We start from the raw sequence: 15505 nt of genomic DNA, 5'->3' as shown, positions 1-15505 counted from the left end.
AAAAAAACAGTACCTCCTGAGTAAGCAGTTTTCTGTGGCAGAACAGGGGCACTCATGTAGATGCTCCCCCCACCCCTTCCCTGGTTATAGTGCCTGAAATAACGTTTCCACACTTTTTAATGTCTAGTCAATTCCATCTTCTAAGGGAAAACATATTGCTTTTGCCACTGGAAGTGAAATTAATTACATCCCCCCCCCCCCCCGGTTTTCTGGTAGTGCTAGTGCATACAAATTAGAGGTTTTTTAAGGTGGGGAAGGGAAGATCAAAAGGTTTCCTACTCATGATATCATAAGACTTTCCCTCTTGCATCAAGATTCCCACCCCCTTCAATTTGTCTGTGCAATCCTATGACTGGGTTGAAGCAATAGTTCTAAGTGAGGGAATGCTCCCATTGCTTCTAAATACAATTCTGTACATGAGTCTTACGGTGTGTCTCCATGAGAGATTTACTCTGAGCCAGCTGCATGTGGAGGTCATTAGGGATACATGACATCATGGCCATCTAGCAGCTGCCCCGGAGTTTATCGCAGAAAAACCAGTTCTTCTGAGACTGGTTATAGTCCAACTTTCCCTCTTAACTTCGGCTCAGTTACAGTCCTGTTGGTTGGTGTTCCATCACCCACACTTGCGTCAGTATCATAGTCCTGCCCATGGGGGGGTGTCGCTTACCTGCCCATGACCTCACTGACCCAACCCTTTCCCTCCCTGCTTTCTGGAAACTTCACCACCATTTTGGAGCAGGATGCCAAGGGACCAACTTTTTAAAAAACGTTGAAAATAAGCATTAGATCCCTAGTATGTATAAGCATGCTATCACGGGCAAGCAAGTACTCCCACTACAGCCTGAAAATCAGGTCTATCTCAGGTCGCTTCCCCAGAACTACATGCGGGGAGGATCCACGGCTAATATTCCTTTGTGTCCTTTGGACCCGGGAAACGATGCCACAAGCATCATAGTTCAGTTTTTGTATTACACGCTAAGGCACTATCTCATTATAACACTATTGCACAGTTCTTCCATCAATATGCATACCCGCTATGTCAGTATCTCACTATCACTCTATCACTCAATTGCACAATAGCACTAACATGCATCCGCACTATTGTGAAATAGTGCTATCATGCGATAGCACTATTGCGCAATAGCGCATTAGTTCAGGGGTTCCTCCTAACTCCTGTTATAGTCAATGAGACTTGTTCCCGAAAGTGCACAATCACATGTTTGTGCTATCGCGTGAAAGAGCATTTATTCAGGGGTGCCTGCTAGTGCAGAAGCCTGGTATTTAGAGGGGAAAGAAAAAAAATGGGTGGAATAGGGCATAGGTCTGGGAAGTCTACTCAGAAGTAACTCCCATTGTGGTCAATGAGGCTTGTTCCCGAGATTGCCATTAAGGGGAATAGAGCCTGGAGGGGAAGCCTCTCTTATTGGTTGAGCAACCCCTGCCAGTCTGATGATGTTCACTTCCAATCCCCCCACCCCACCCGGAAGTATGTTTCTGTCAGTGACTTATAATGGTGCGGTGCAGTCCTTCATGGAGCCCTGTGCGGAGCCATGCCGATTCCAAGAAAACTCCAGTATCCCTTCATTTGCTTCACCCTTCCGTTGTTGTGGAAACATGGCCTTAGATTTCAGGAGCCATCCCATAAACTAGTGATGAACAGTGCATGGCTCATGAACAGATTCAGCCTCTGGGGCACTTTTATCTGGCTCTTGTAGCCCAGCAAAATTTGTATTAATGCATAGCAAAATGTTTTCCCAGTGTTTCATTCATACAGGGGAAAAAACTATCTTCAGGTAAGAAAGTGAGATTCCCTAATTAAATGAGACATCTGGCTTTTATTTTGTATGGAATATGCTTGTAATGTGTAAATGTACATGTTTGTAGATAATACTATATTTGAGCATGTGTGTTCCATAACTGGGAAGCCCTTATTGCTAGATGGTGCCATCTCCATAGTTGTGCCGACCACTCATGAGAAGTTCACTTTATGAAGCAAAATGCCATTCTAGCCGCTAGACCACTGTCTAAACAAGAACACAGACGCTGGCCATCTCTGCCATAAACTGATAAGAACAGCCAGAGCCCTGCGGGATCAGACCAAGGGTCCCTCTAGTCCAGCATTCTGTTCACACAGTGGCCGGCCAGCTGTCGACCAGGAACCCACAAGCAGGGCATGAGCACAACAGCACCCTCCCGCCCATGTTCCCCAGCAACTGGTGTACATAGGCATGCTGCCTCTGGTAGCACATAGCCATCAAGCCTAGTAGCCATTGAAAGCCTTCTCCTGCAGGAATTTGTCTAACCCCCTTTTAAAGCCATCTATTGAAATATCAGTAAGTGAAATATCCATTGAACTGAACTGAACTGAACTGAAACATCCATTGAAATATCAATAGCTGAGATAATGTATGTGAAGTGATCTGAACACTCTAAAGCATGATAATAATGACAGATACATTACTACTATCACCACTACTGTTACTACTAATCATCCTCATCTTGTAATTTGTAATACTTACTACTTATCCTTGCTGCTAACATCTTCTCTAATCTAACCTGTTGTAGGACACCAAGCAGAATTGCTTTTGTAGGACACCAAGGACAAAGTAAAACGTCCTCTTTCTCTTCCACCACCCCCAGCCCAGCCCCAGCCACTCTTTTAATCACGCTAGTCGAAACTGAGTTTGTGAAACACAGAACGTTTTCAGGGGGACATTGGTAGGCACAAGAATGGCTAATCACCTCTCCTGCCTGCCTGCTAATCTGCACCTGTAAATTCCCCCCTTGCTCCCACAGTCTCTTGGCCAACATGGGTTTGTGCATACATGTTAGCCAAGGTAACACCTAGTTCAGTTTTGGATCAGAAGATGGGAGACTGCTAGTCCTAGCACCGCTGAGGAAGTGAGCAAATATTAATTAGGAAACCTTTCCTGTGTTGTTCGGTTTCTTATTTGCACAAATAGGAGGAAATATTTGTAAAGCTGGTTTCCCAGAATTACTGTCTCCTCAGTGCAGGCCTTCCTGCAGCATCACACTCTCTCCCCCACCCCCTTCCCTGCTTGTATATGAGAGCCTTTATTTGATGTAGGCACTTGCAGCAACTTTGGGTTATCTCTGGGCCACTCGCTGAATACAGGTCCATTGATTTGGAGAAAGAACATGTAAATGTTTTTAGAGCTTTCTCCCCTACCCCCCCCCTCCCACCAGCTAATCCAAGCACCCGTGGAGATAATGAATCACTGTTTTTGCTCTATAAATGGCAGAACTTATTCCCAGTTTCATAGCCACTGGTTTTGTGGGCTTCACAGAGCAAGTATGCTGCTTTTTTCACTACTGTTCTATTTATGTATGGGAAACATTGATGTGGTAGTTGCACAGAATGTCCCGTAGTTTACTGGGTACAGCTCCAGGCACGTAATACCCACCATTCTGCAAAGCTGGTAGTAAAAGGGTAACGTGTGGTATCCCATCCAGCTTTACCACTTTTCCATGCCCTAATTCTCACTGATGTGATAAATCTGTGTCTCTGGACTGCACCACTTTACACTGCAAGTAGGAGTTCACATGATTCAGTGCATCTATATAAAAAAAACAAAACACCCTCCTCTGCACATAAAATGAGATGCCAGGTGATATGGAAGTTTTCTACGCACAGGGATAGTTGTTGTTGCTGCTGCTGCATGGAGGAGTATTCCATCATGTGTGGTCCCAAGCATCGCTACACCAGCCTAAAATCCTGCATTTACAATGGGGCTTTCTGCTTCTGTTTTAAATGCAGGATCACAACTACTCCCTTTTTCATGTGCTTCCTTTTCCCCCACCTCTTGCCCCTCCTTCTCCCCATATCTGAGTCTTCCATATCTTTCATTGATCTCGCTCCTCTTCTTGCTGCTTTTCCTCTTTTCATGGAGGAAACTCAAGCGGAACACAACAGGGTAATTTGAGAGCTCATTGTCTGTGATCTATTTAAAAATGAAACAAAGGGCATTTATTGCAGGAGATGCCTTGGAGGTTCACAGCATCATCTAATGAGCCCACATGGAGCCATCTCAATAGCAGGATAAAAGCTCCATGTGAAGAAAGCCCCTACCTGCAGTCCAAAGAGAAATGCTCCAGATACAGGTTTATCCCTTCAATGAGAACTAGGCAGTAAAAGTAGAAGGATGCACACTGCTGCTTTTGCATTTTTGGGTGCTTCCAGACAAGGCTTTTATTGCACCATTGACCTACCACATTTGCAGAATTTTACAGGGGGTCCAGGTGATGTGGTCTTCCACTCGTAGCCCTCCTGGACAAACTGGAGAGGGTTCAGAGGAGGGCAACGAAGATGATCAGGGGACTGGAAACAAGGCCATATGAGGAGAGACGGAAAGAACTGGGCATGTTTAGCCTTGGGAAGAGAAGACTGAGGGGAGATATGATAGCGCTCCTCAGTTACTTGAAAGGTTGCCACAGAGAGAAAGGCCAGGATCTCTTCTCGATCATCCCAGAGTGCAGGACACGGAATCATGGGCTCGAGTTACAGGAAGCCAGATTCCGGCTGAACTTCAGGAAAAACTTCCTGACTGCTAGAGCAATACAACAATGGAACCAATGACCTAGGGAGGTGGTGGGCTCTCCCACACTGGAGGCATTCAAGACGAGGCTGGACAGCCATCTGTCAGGGATGCTCTGACTTGGATTGCTGCACTGAGCAGGAGGTTGGACTCGATGGTCTTGTAGGCCCCTTCCAACCCTATTCTATGATTCTATGATTCTCCCATGTTTTCCCACCACTTCTTCCATCTTTTTTCTTAACAGAGATGTGTTATGGAGAAAAAGATGGAAGGGCTACAAAATTCCTTCTGATTGGTGGCGCTAGGAACCCTCTGTCTGGAAGCATCCTTAATAGTGAATGAAAGAAAAGGCCCCACAAAAAAAAGCACAGCATAAAAACAGGCAAACCTCATCATGGAGCCAAAATATATAAGGAACTTTAATAAAAATGTCAATTGCCCAATGCATTTTGGCGAAAACCTTTCTCAAGGGAACAAAACCATTATTTCACTATTTTCCTCAGAAAACTGTAGTGCTAGCAAGTGCACTGGCATTGTGCTAGAGTTTGTTGATGCTAGTGCAATGTCATTTATGTCAGCGGAAGTGTCATATATATGCTGCCCAATGTGCATGCACACTTGTTGGTCTTGGTGAATTGGTCTTGATGCCTTCCTAAGATATTTTCAGCCCTGGGATTCTGTGACCTTGGTAAGGTTAGAATTCTAAAAAATTACAACAGAATAGTCTGCATAGACTATGCCACAGAGCCACCATAGAGCTAAAGCAAAATTTCAAACAAATGTGGAATTTCTGCTCACATGAAACAATCAAGGCATGTCTACAGAAGCCAAACAAACAAACAAAAATGCTTGGCGAGAGCAAATTTCATCAAAGGGTGGTGAGATATTCTGTCGAATGCTCAGTGTGCATCTAAAGCAGCAGGATTCCAAACTACTTGCCATTTACATAAAACTAAGTTAGTGACTATCAATTTGACAGGTGAATGGGGTGTGTGCATTTTCTCCCTTTCTGATCAATCTATCCCCTCCCTTCACCCCAATCTTGCTCCAGATACTTTCATAGTCCTTTGCCCTTCTCATTATTCTCATCATCACCCCACACCAGAATCAAGTGCCTCTGTGTGGCTTTAGCCAGTCCCCAAAGGCCAACATCTTCTCCAAAAGCTAAAGTTTTGCTCCCCAGGCTATTTCAGTTGGTCTTCCCTTCATTGTTTTCTTCTTTCCATAGTTCCCCAGAGTTCATTGCTTCTGAGCATGCTCACTGGCGTAGGAAGCTAAGTGCTGACATAATTTTGACAAGTCTGAGATTTTCAAATTGTTTTCCTCTGAGTTCTCATTGTCTGCCCTAAATCTATTTTTGGGCAAACCTCTAACCCTGGAGCTTAGGATCAATCCCTGAACCAGCTCCTTTCACCTAGGGAGTACTTTATCCAATTATCATATGACTTGCTGGCAAGTCATAAATGCAGTATAGATGTGCTATACCTGTATTGCAGAGCACCACTAGGAAACATCTTCAGGTAGACCAGTCACATATCTTCTTCGTGTCCTGTTATTTATTTATTTATTAAATTTATTAAATGCCTCATAAAATAAATTTCTCGAGACATTTTACAAAAATGATAAAAATACAAATAAAAGCACAATAAAATCAACAATATAAAATTAATAGATATATCATACGGACTAGGATAATAAACAATATTGCAGGGACTAAGATAATAAAACACAAGAATACTTTTTTAAAATTAGAAGATTATAACTTTGAAAAGAAATGAAATTTTAAAAAGCCTGGAGGAATAGGAAGGTCTTAGCCTGGTGCTGGACAACAACCAAATTATTACTATATTATTATTTATTCAGCTTATGAGTTACCCTATAGCCAATGCTCTCAGGGCAATGTAAATAAAGACAAAAGAAAACATAACAAAACTGATAAAATCCAATTCTCTACATTAAAAACTAAGAGCAATCATAAACACAATTTAAAAACTGAAATATCAGAATCAACAAATACTAAAAATATTGGAGATAAAAACAGCTGTAAGATATAACTTCAAGATACATCTGGCCAGTACAGTATACAGCAACTTAAAAGGCCTGAGAGAAGAAAAAGGTCTTTGGCATTGAAAAGGCTACACAGCAGGCACCTGGTGGACCTCTTAGGGGAGGGATTCCACAACAGGGTGCGGGGGCTGCTTGTCAAATCATGGTATGCGGGGACACCAGGATCAGGGCCCCTGGTGATGATTTCAGAGCATGGGAAGACATGTTTGGGAAGAAGGCTGTGTTTTGGACTCTGTGGCCCTACAATGTGAAGGGCCTTATAGGTTAAACCAGCACTTTGAATTGAGCCCAGAAAAGAAGCAGGAGCCAATTACAATTGATTGTAATTGCCAATTACAATTGATTACAAAAGAAGCAGGAGCCAATTACAATTTGATTGTAATTCCCAGTTCCAGTCAGTATTCTTGCTGCTATATTTTGTATTAACTCCGCCAACTTCAAGCTGCAAACTTCCATTGCTCCTTTTTGTTGTTCATCATGAAGGGAGGTAGGGTTTCATATGCAATAAGGGGAGAGTGTAGAATCACAGAATAGTAGGGTTGGAAAGGCCCTACAAGGCCATCGAGCCCAACCCCCTGCTTGATGCAGGAATCCGAGTCAAAACATCCCTGACAGATGGGTGTCCAGCCTCGTCTTGAACGCCTCCAGTGTGGGAGGGCCCACCACTATTGAGATTGGTTACTCATGAAGTTTATGGGCCCTTTAGATGACGTTGTCAACCACCATGGTGTCTCCTGCACTAAATGACCTTTATTCTGTTTTTTAAAGATCAGAGATAATGAGCTGTCAAATTACAGAGCTTGAGTTCCACTTGAGTTCCCTCCTGAAAAAGGAAACACCACAATAAGAGGACCTAGACCACAGCGCCATCTAGCAGCTGTATGATGAAACATCTGGAAGACTCAGAAGAGGGGGGGAAAGGCGGGGAGGAAGCACACGTAAAGAGAGTCCGTTGTGATCCTGCATTTAAGATGGAAGCAGAAAGTCCTGCTTTAAAAGCAGGATTTTAGGCCTGTGTAGAGATGCTCACTGATATGCCTTTGGTGCCTTATAATGGGTGAATCAGTTCATATCACATTCTATTGCCTTGAATGGGATTTATCTGTGAACCTCCAAGCAACTGACCAAAAGAACCTCTGGTTATCTGGATTAAATTTCAGTTTGTTAGCCCACATCCAGCTGACAAGAGCCTCCAAACATCAGTTAAAGGTTTCCACTTCTTCCTTGGAGTCAGAAGGAAAGGATTTGGGTGTCATCTGCTTATTGATGTCACTGCCCTCCAAATCCCCCAAAGATCTCTCGCAGCAGTTTCATGCAGATGTTAAAGAACACAGGAGATGAGGAAGATACTTGTGGGGCCCCCACAGGCCCAAGGCCAAGGAGCGAAACAGTAGTTCCCCAGCACCAGCTTCTGGAATCTGCTCTCCAGGTAGCTGGAACTAGCCCAGAACTGTGTAACCAGGGCTTCCTTAGCTGGTGTGGCTGGTCCCCCATCAGTTCCTTCCTTTGTCCTGAGGTGGCTGGTAGTGCACAGGCAGAACCCCTGCATGGCATCCCTCAGGTCACCCATTCAAGATGCACTGCAGGCTTGAGACCTAACAAGAGGGCATTCTTTCCATGGAAGCACATGGACAGGATCTGAAACAAAGCTTCTCCACATTATCTTAGCTGGCACAGCAGAGAAGCTCTGGACTTGGCCTCAGAGCATCAGTGGCTGAGGCTTCTATTGCTCTTTTGTCATCTCAAATATTCAGAGAGATCGTAGAATCATAGAGTTGGAAGGCACCATTTCGGCCATCGCATCCAACCCGTTCAGTGTAGGAATCCAGTTTAAAGGATCCCTGACAGAGGGCTGTCCAGTCTCAGCTTGAATCCCTCCTGCGACGGAGAGCCCACCACCTCCCTAGGCAGTTGGTTCCTGCCGTTCAACTGAAATCTGCCTTCCTGTAACTTAAGCCCCTTATTTTGTGTCCTACAGTCTCAGATGACAGAGAACAGGTTGGGGCCCTCTTCTGTGTGACAACTTGAAAAGTGCTATCATGTCCCCCCTCAGTCTTCTCTTCTCAAGGCTAAACATACCCCGTTCCTTCAGTCTTTCCTTGTAGGACTGCAGTTTCTACTTCCCTGATCGTCTTTGGTGCCCTTCTCTGAATTCATTCCAATTTATCCGAACCCTTCTTAAATGGTTGTGCCCCAAACTAAACACAGTATTCAAGGTGATATCTGACCAGCACAGAGTAGAGTGAAACTATCCTTCCCGTGATTCTGAAACTATACTTCTGTTGATGCAACCTAAAATTGCATTTGCCTTTTTTGCAGCCACATCACACTGCTCACTTGTATTCAGCTTGTGATCGATTACAACTCCAAGATCCTTTGCATATGTACAACTATAAGAACCTTTTGATAGGTATCCCCCATCTTATACCTCTGCATTTGATTTCTTTTTCCTAAATGAGGAACTTTGCACTTGTCTCTGTTGAATTTCATTCTGATGGGTTCAAACCCATCAATATTTTGTATTTTGTTTCTGTCTCCACCCAATTTTGTGACATCTGCAAATTTGATCAGCATTCCCTCACCTCTTCCTCCAAGTCATGAATAGGGATGTTGAAGAGTACAGTGCCCAGAACCAAGCCTTGCAGTAACCCACTTGATACCTCCCTCCAGTTGGATGAGGAACCACTGATGAGTACTCCTGGAGTATGATTCTCCAGCTAGCTCTGGATCCCCCTAGTAATTGTGTCATCCAACCCACACTTAACTCCTACCTTGCTAATCAGAATATCTTGGGGGCACTTCATGCTTCTTCTTTGCTCATTGAGTCGGGAAGGCAGTAGTTGTCTATCCTTGCCCATAGTCGTTGATGGGCCTCTCTTCTGTGGCAACCTCATTAAGCCTCCCAACTCTGAGAGGTGTTAATTGTTATATTTTACAGATGCAGTAGTTAATGGATGGCAGCTTGCTTTAGGCCTCCCACTAAGTTCTGTACTGTAACCAAGACCTCACAAGTAGCAAATGTGTCTTAGCCAAGGGAACCACACAAGCTTCCATGTTATGACTCCTCCTAACAGGTCTCCCACAGGTATGTACACTGATTTTTCTCTGGTGCATATATTCCTCCCCCTCCACCCCGCTTTCCTTTTAACCCAGGGGGAGAAGTGGATATAAAATGCAGTGGGTAGTCATCATTTGAGAACAGTTCTATATTTTAAAAATAGGGTTAAGAGGAAATAAACAGGCTACAACCTTTCTTCATAGTATGCTAGGTTTCCAAATGCAAGGATTTCTTTTTTCAGCAGGGTAGCTTCAAACATGGAACACTCCTAACAAAGCTCCATCACATGAATATATTGAATGTCAATTCAATTTTATTGGTTAAGGTGAAATGTCATCATAATGAGAATACATCAAAAAATCAACCTTTAAAAAAATAGGGTCAATTTGATTTTGTATGCATTCAGACTGTAATGGCCTTTTGGCTAGAACTAAGCTGAAACTACTCAGTTTTTCAAGAGCATTTTTGGCAGCGTCAAAAATGCCCTCTCCTCGGCTGGTGATTTTGACACTCCTTGTGGATTGGATAACCCACATGACTCATCCATGAAGAAGGAAGAAGCAACAGCTGAGGGAGGAGGAAATTGTGCAGAAGCAGGCCACCAGAGGAAACCGTCGTGTCAACCAAAATATATTTGTACCATCTAAGAATTTTAAGAAAATATTTCTATCTACCAAAATGCCTAATTTGTATCTGAAAACCACACTGGCAAATATTTGATACAGCTTTACTTTTGGCTTACACAATTACACGGATTTGTTTCTGTTCTGGATAGATCAGCTCCTAGGCTTATTTAAATTGGGAAAGATTGTGAAAGCTGTATATTCAACAGAGCGGAGATGCATCCAGCATATCAGATCACCTGTGTTCTGCTTCAGGCATTAATCAGTCCCCAAGTAAATGTACCATGTAATGGCAAGGAGGAGGGGTTCTTCCTGCCAGCGGTTCTTTCATACATATTGTACTGCAGATTAGAATTCTGGCTAGTCATGTTGCAAGCTATATTATGCTACTCCCCCCACCCCCAGCAAAGAGTAGTGTTAAACTATCTGGTGGTTAATCTGTCCCCTTTTATTCATTCTAGAATATCTTCAGTCAATGCAACAGCTTCACTGATTTCAATGTATTCCATTTCAGTCTCAAACTACACATTACATGGAGCTCCAGACACTTGTCTTCAATCTCAGATGCTTTTTGGTGGAGTCAGTTCCGTCATTCAGCTACCAGTCGTAAACTGTACTTTGGATATGGCCTTGAGAATACCCTTTGGAAATTGTATCAACAATTCTCTTGCGCCCTTTTATGTCCTCTGCAATTTGTAAGGAGTCTAAATTGTACTCGTCATTTAAAGTCTATTAAATCATTAAAAATATACATATATGACCCTTCTGGCCCATGATATTCTAATGCCAAAGCAAACACGGTTAAGAAGATTTTGCAAAAAAACAACAGTTTTCTGTTTTTCTTTCATTGAAATACTGTAATTAACTCAGAGCCTGTCTGTTTGTCAACTTCCCTGACCCAGCTTCTGATTCATTGTAAACCAAATACAGTTGTGCTGATGAGTATCGGACCAGCCCATTGGTGTGTTAAGCTTGCAACAGAACCTGTAGGGCATTGCATCATATACCTGTGATGTTTTCTCCCATAACACAATATCTGGGAAAGCTATTGCATGCTTACTTGGAAGTAAGTTCTACTAAAGTCCGTGCGGCTTGCTTCTGAGTAAATATATTTAGAATTGAATGCACCTTTTGTAAGGAGAGCCTCATTGTTAGGCAATGGAGAATGTCAAGTGTGCATATGTTTAAATGAATTTACAGATGTGATTGACTCACACAGAATCTTCCTTTCTTTATATGTGTGTGGAGTTTGTTGTTATTGCTGTTAATCCGGGGAAGGAGGTGCACTTAATAAAATATACAGTTCCATATATTCAACGCAGTAATTAATTTTCTTACCTAGGCATACTCTGGCCTATCTCTCAGTGAGGTGCTAAATTCTGAACTCTGAACTGGACCACCTCAGACTGCAGGTCGCAGGACATGTCTTCCTCCTCTCTAGAAAACTAGCTTGTGAGGGAGCTGGCTAGGCCAGCCCCCTTGTCCCAGCCCTGTAACGCTTCGGGGGGTGGCAGCAATGTGGACCAGCAAGCAACTGAGCCCTCTCCATGCATTCATTTCTGAAGTGACACAGTCATAAAATATGCTTTATTACATTTAGAATAAACATTTTTTCCCTTGCTAGCTCAGCCCTGATCATAGGAGTAAGTCAAGACTTCCTCCAACCGTCTGCTCCCACAATCTGTGCCTCTCGTGCAGCTCTGCAAATACAGCTCCTTTGATTTTTTAGGAAAGGCCCATGGAGTATGTGCCCTAGAATGAGGAGGGTATGTGGGAAATTATATGCTGAGTGCATCATCAAATTGATGTCACGAGATCAAACACCTCTTCATAATTTTATGGAGGTTTCTTTGGAGGTGGCGAACTCCTCTTCCCCAGCAGTGGAGTGCACATTCTCATGGGTGTTCTAATAATAAAAAAAGACACCAGCAAACATCCCTGACAGCTGCTCTATCACCCTCCCCCTGCACAATGGAGGGACAGGATATTGGTCCCCTGAGGTTAGATCTAGGCTAGTACTGTTGTTCAGTCGTTAAGTCGTGTCCGACTCTTCGGGACCCCATGGTCCATAGCACGCCAGGCCTTCCTGTCCTGCGCTGTCTCCCGGAGCATGCTCAAGTCCATATTCATTGCATCGGTGATGCTATCTAGCCATCTCATCCTCTGCCGTCCCCTTCTCCTTTTGCCTTCAGTCTTTCCCAGCATCAGGGACTTTTCCAGTGAGTTTTCTCTTTGCATTTGGTGGCCAAAATATTTGAGCTAGTACTACGTTAGTGCTTAGAATGCAATCTGTTTCGGGGTGCATTATTCCTTTATGGGTTTTTTATCTTTTAAAACTAAAGAGGAAAGGAAGCTACTAGTTTCACTGGACCTTGATTTACTCACTGTAAGTAAAAATGTACACTGTAACAGTGTTATGCAGTCTGAATGATGTGATCCTGTGAGGCTGGACCTTGGCTGCATCTGACACTTCACTATATAAAATCAGTCTGGTCAGCCTTGGCCCAGCTTTGAACTGTAGCTAAGGATAATAAAGATATTGCCTAACTGTGGATTTTGGATATATTCCACCTGGATTTTGGATTTTTAACTCATGGACCAGCACAACTATCTTTGTTCTTTATTCAATATGTTGGTTTGGGCTGTTTCTTTCTTGTTTTCTTTTCCTAGAAACCCTTCAGCTTGTTACTTGTGTCTATGAGCTGATCTACACAAGGGTTTTTTTTTACTGGCATTGAAATGCCTGGCTCACTGGCACATCACACAATGCATACCGCAAGCCATCGTCCTCACACTATTTCCCCCTCAGTATTCTATTGTTTTCCAAACTACCTTTACAATGTTTTTTTCTGATGCCTGAGGTTTCCATGCACTACAAAGATCTGTGTGTTCCAACCAAGCAGCATTACAACTCTTACTGGTAGGAATGACTTTAAAGCTTTCCCCACCCTACACTCCCTCTGACCTCTTTCTCATCACTCGGAAAGAGTGACCCCTGCTATTCTGAAATCAAATGTGCAGCATGAGAGCCAGTGTGGCGTAGTGGCTAGAGTGCTGGACTGGGAGTCGGGAGATCTGGGTTCTAGTCCCCACTTGGCCATGGCAGCTCACTGGGTGACTTTGGGCCAGTCACAGACTCTAAGCCCACCCCACCCCACAGGGTTGTTGTTGTGAGGATAAAATGGATAGGAGGAGGATAATGTAAGCCGCCTTGGGTTCCTTAAGGAGGAAAAAAGGCGGGATATAAATGAAATAAATAAATAAATAAATAAATAAAATAAGCATAATGTCCTTGGCTGCTGCTCTTATCTAGTTCTCAGATCAGGGCCCCATCTACATCGCACTGCTTTCACCCTTCAACCCATCGCAACTGCGCAGCATTTCAGCTTTGAATTAGCTTCTGCTGGGATACCCTCGCGATTTACTGTGGGCTTCCCTAACAGACTCTGCCGTGCCCTTTTTTGCTGTTATACCTTAATGCGCAGCTGTGCAGTCCCGTAAGTGTTGAGGTGCGACACTTCAGTGGCTGTTTTGTATTTTAGGGGTTCTGTTGTGTCTGTCTGTCCCTCGTTAGGTAAAAAATGGGTATTCTGTGCTCCTTCATTTCCATACCATCTGTCAGTTCCCCAGCCTGAGACTCTCGCGATGGTTCGCACTCACAAGCGTGAGCAGTACATGCCTACCCATCACTCCGAAATGGTGGCTGGAGTGAAGGTGGTCTTCCCCCAAGACCCCCCCCCGTGCCTCTGTAACTGCGCAGCTGTGAAGGGACGGGGGGAGTAAAGGGGCGTAACAGAGTGACGCAAGCACTATGCACGCCTACAACACGCCCATCGCAAAATGTGAAGTTGGTTTGGGGAAGGGACAGACGGCTTGCAACTGCAGGAAACCCGCAGCAAACCAAAAACATCACAGCAAAACGCCTCCTTGGAAATCCGCATTTTCCGGGAGAAAACCACGGATGTCTGCAAAGTGGCGACTGCATCATCTGTCCCAAGGGACCTCGACTTGCAGCTGCCCTGGAGTAAAAGGCTTGTGTAGATGGGACCCTGGAGTGCAGGGAGAAAAGATGGCAGGAGAGAATGGGGAAATGGAACTTATCCTAATCCTTTTAAAGTCTTGTAAGCTAGTCACTTTTAATTTAATTAAAAACTGGTGACTGGGTATGTCCTACACAGAGTTATGGCTTCATGATCAGGCCTGCACAACAATCCACCAAACGAAATGCAGCACATCAGCCATATACTTGACACGCACCTCCATTTTTGCAGTCCCCAGCACCTTAATGAACTTCTGGCTGGCCACAATGTGTCTGATCATCTCTGTTTGGCTCCGTGAGTCACAAGTTGTGCAGGCCTCCTCTGGATCAAAGGAGAATGTGCCTGGAAAAGAGTTCACATTTTTCTACAAACTGGAAGTGGTTTTGAATCCTTAACCCCATCCAGTTTTCTACACCACTGAGAAGGCAGAGAGAAGAATGTTCTGTAAAAATACTGTAGGGACTTGTTGTAAACCTCAGATTTTAGTTCCTTTCTTATAGCTCTTATCATCTAAACTAGGGGAGTATATTAGTTACAATTATGTTTTATGCTGCTTTAATTTTGTGCATGCCTGAATTCGGGTCTAAATGTATGTTCAGTTTCCCAAAACAAATCTAATTAACAGCCGAACTGCCCTTGGTACCAACCCAGCGCCCAAGCACAAGTTCTCCAGACCTGGTACAAACATGTAACACCCCACCATGCCGAGGATCCTTTGTCTTCTTTGAATAATTAAGAGGCTGATTTTAGTTCTTTAGTTGTTACTGGTTTTGTTGCTTTAGTTTCCTCTGTTTATGCTCCTTTCGTTTATGGCGGTGTTTCTCAAACTATGGGCCAGGACTTGCAGGTGGGCTGAGACCCACTATGCTTCAGACAGCCCAGTGCCTATTTGCTTGACTACCCTGCGCCATGGCCGTACCATGCCTGCTGCTTATGCAGATGTGGTAGCGGGAGCTGGTTAGAGAGCAAAGCTAATATTTTTAAGAACACTGTTTTTTAATGGAATGAAGAGGAAGGGGATAGGAGAGGGAAGCTCTTACAGGAGGAAGTGAATGTAAAAGCAGTGGGACAGAAGGCTGAAAGATGGGGGGATAGGTTACAAGTGAAGTGCAAAAGGAGAAGGGGGGAAGAAATGACAGAAGATGAGTAAAAATATTT

This window comes from Heloderma suspectum, chromosome 7 (assembly GCF_057233095.1).
Source record: "Heloderma suspectum isolate Gila_16-S chromosome 7, 16-S_ref, whole genome shotgun sequence".
Lineage (NCBI taxonomy): Eukaryota > Metazoa > Chordata > Lepidosauria > Squamata > Helodermatidae > Heloderma > Heloderma suspectum.
This window is presented reverse-complemented; position numbering follows the sequence as displayed.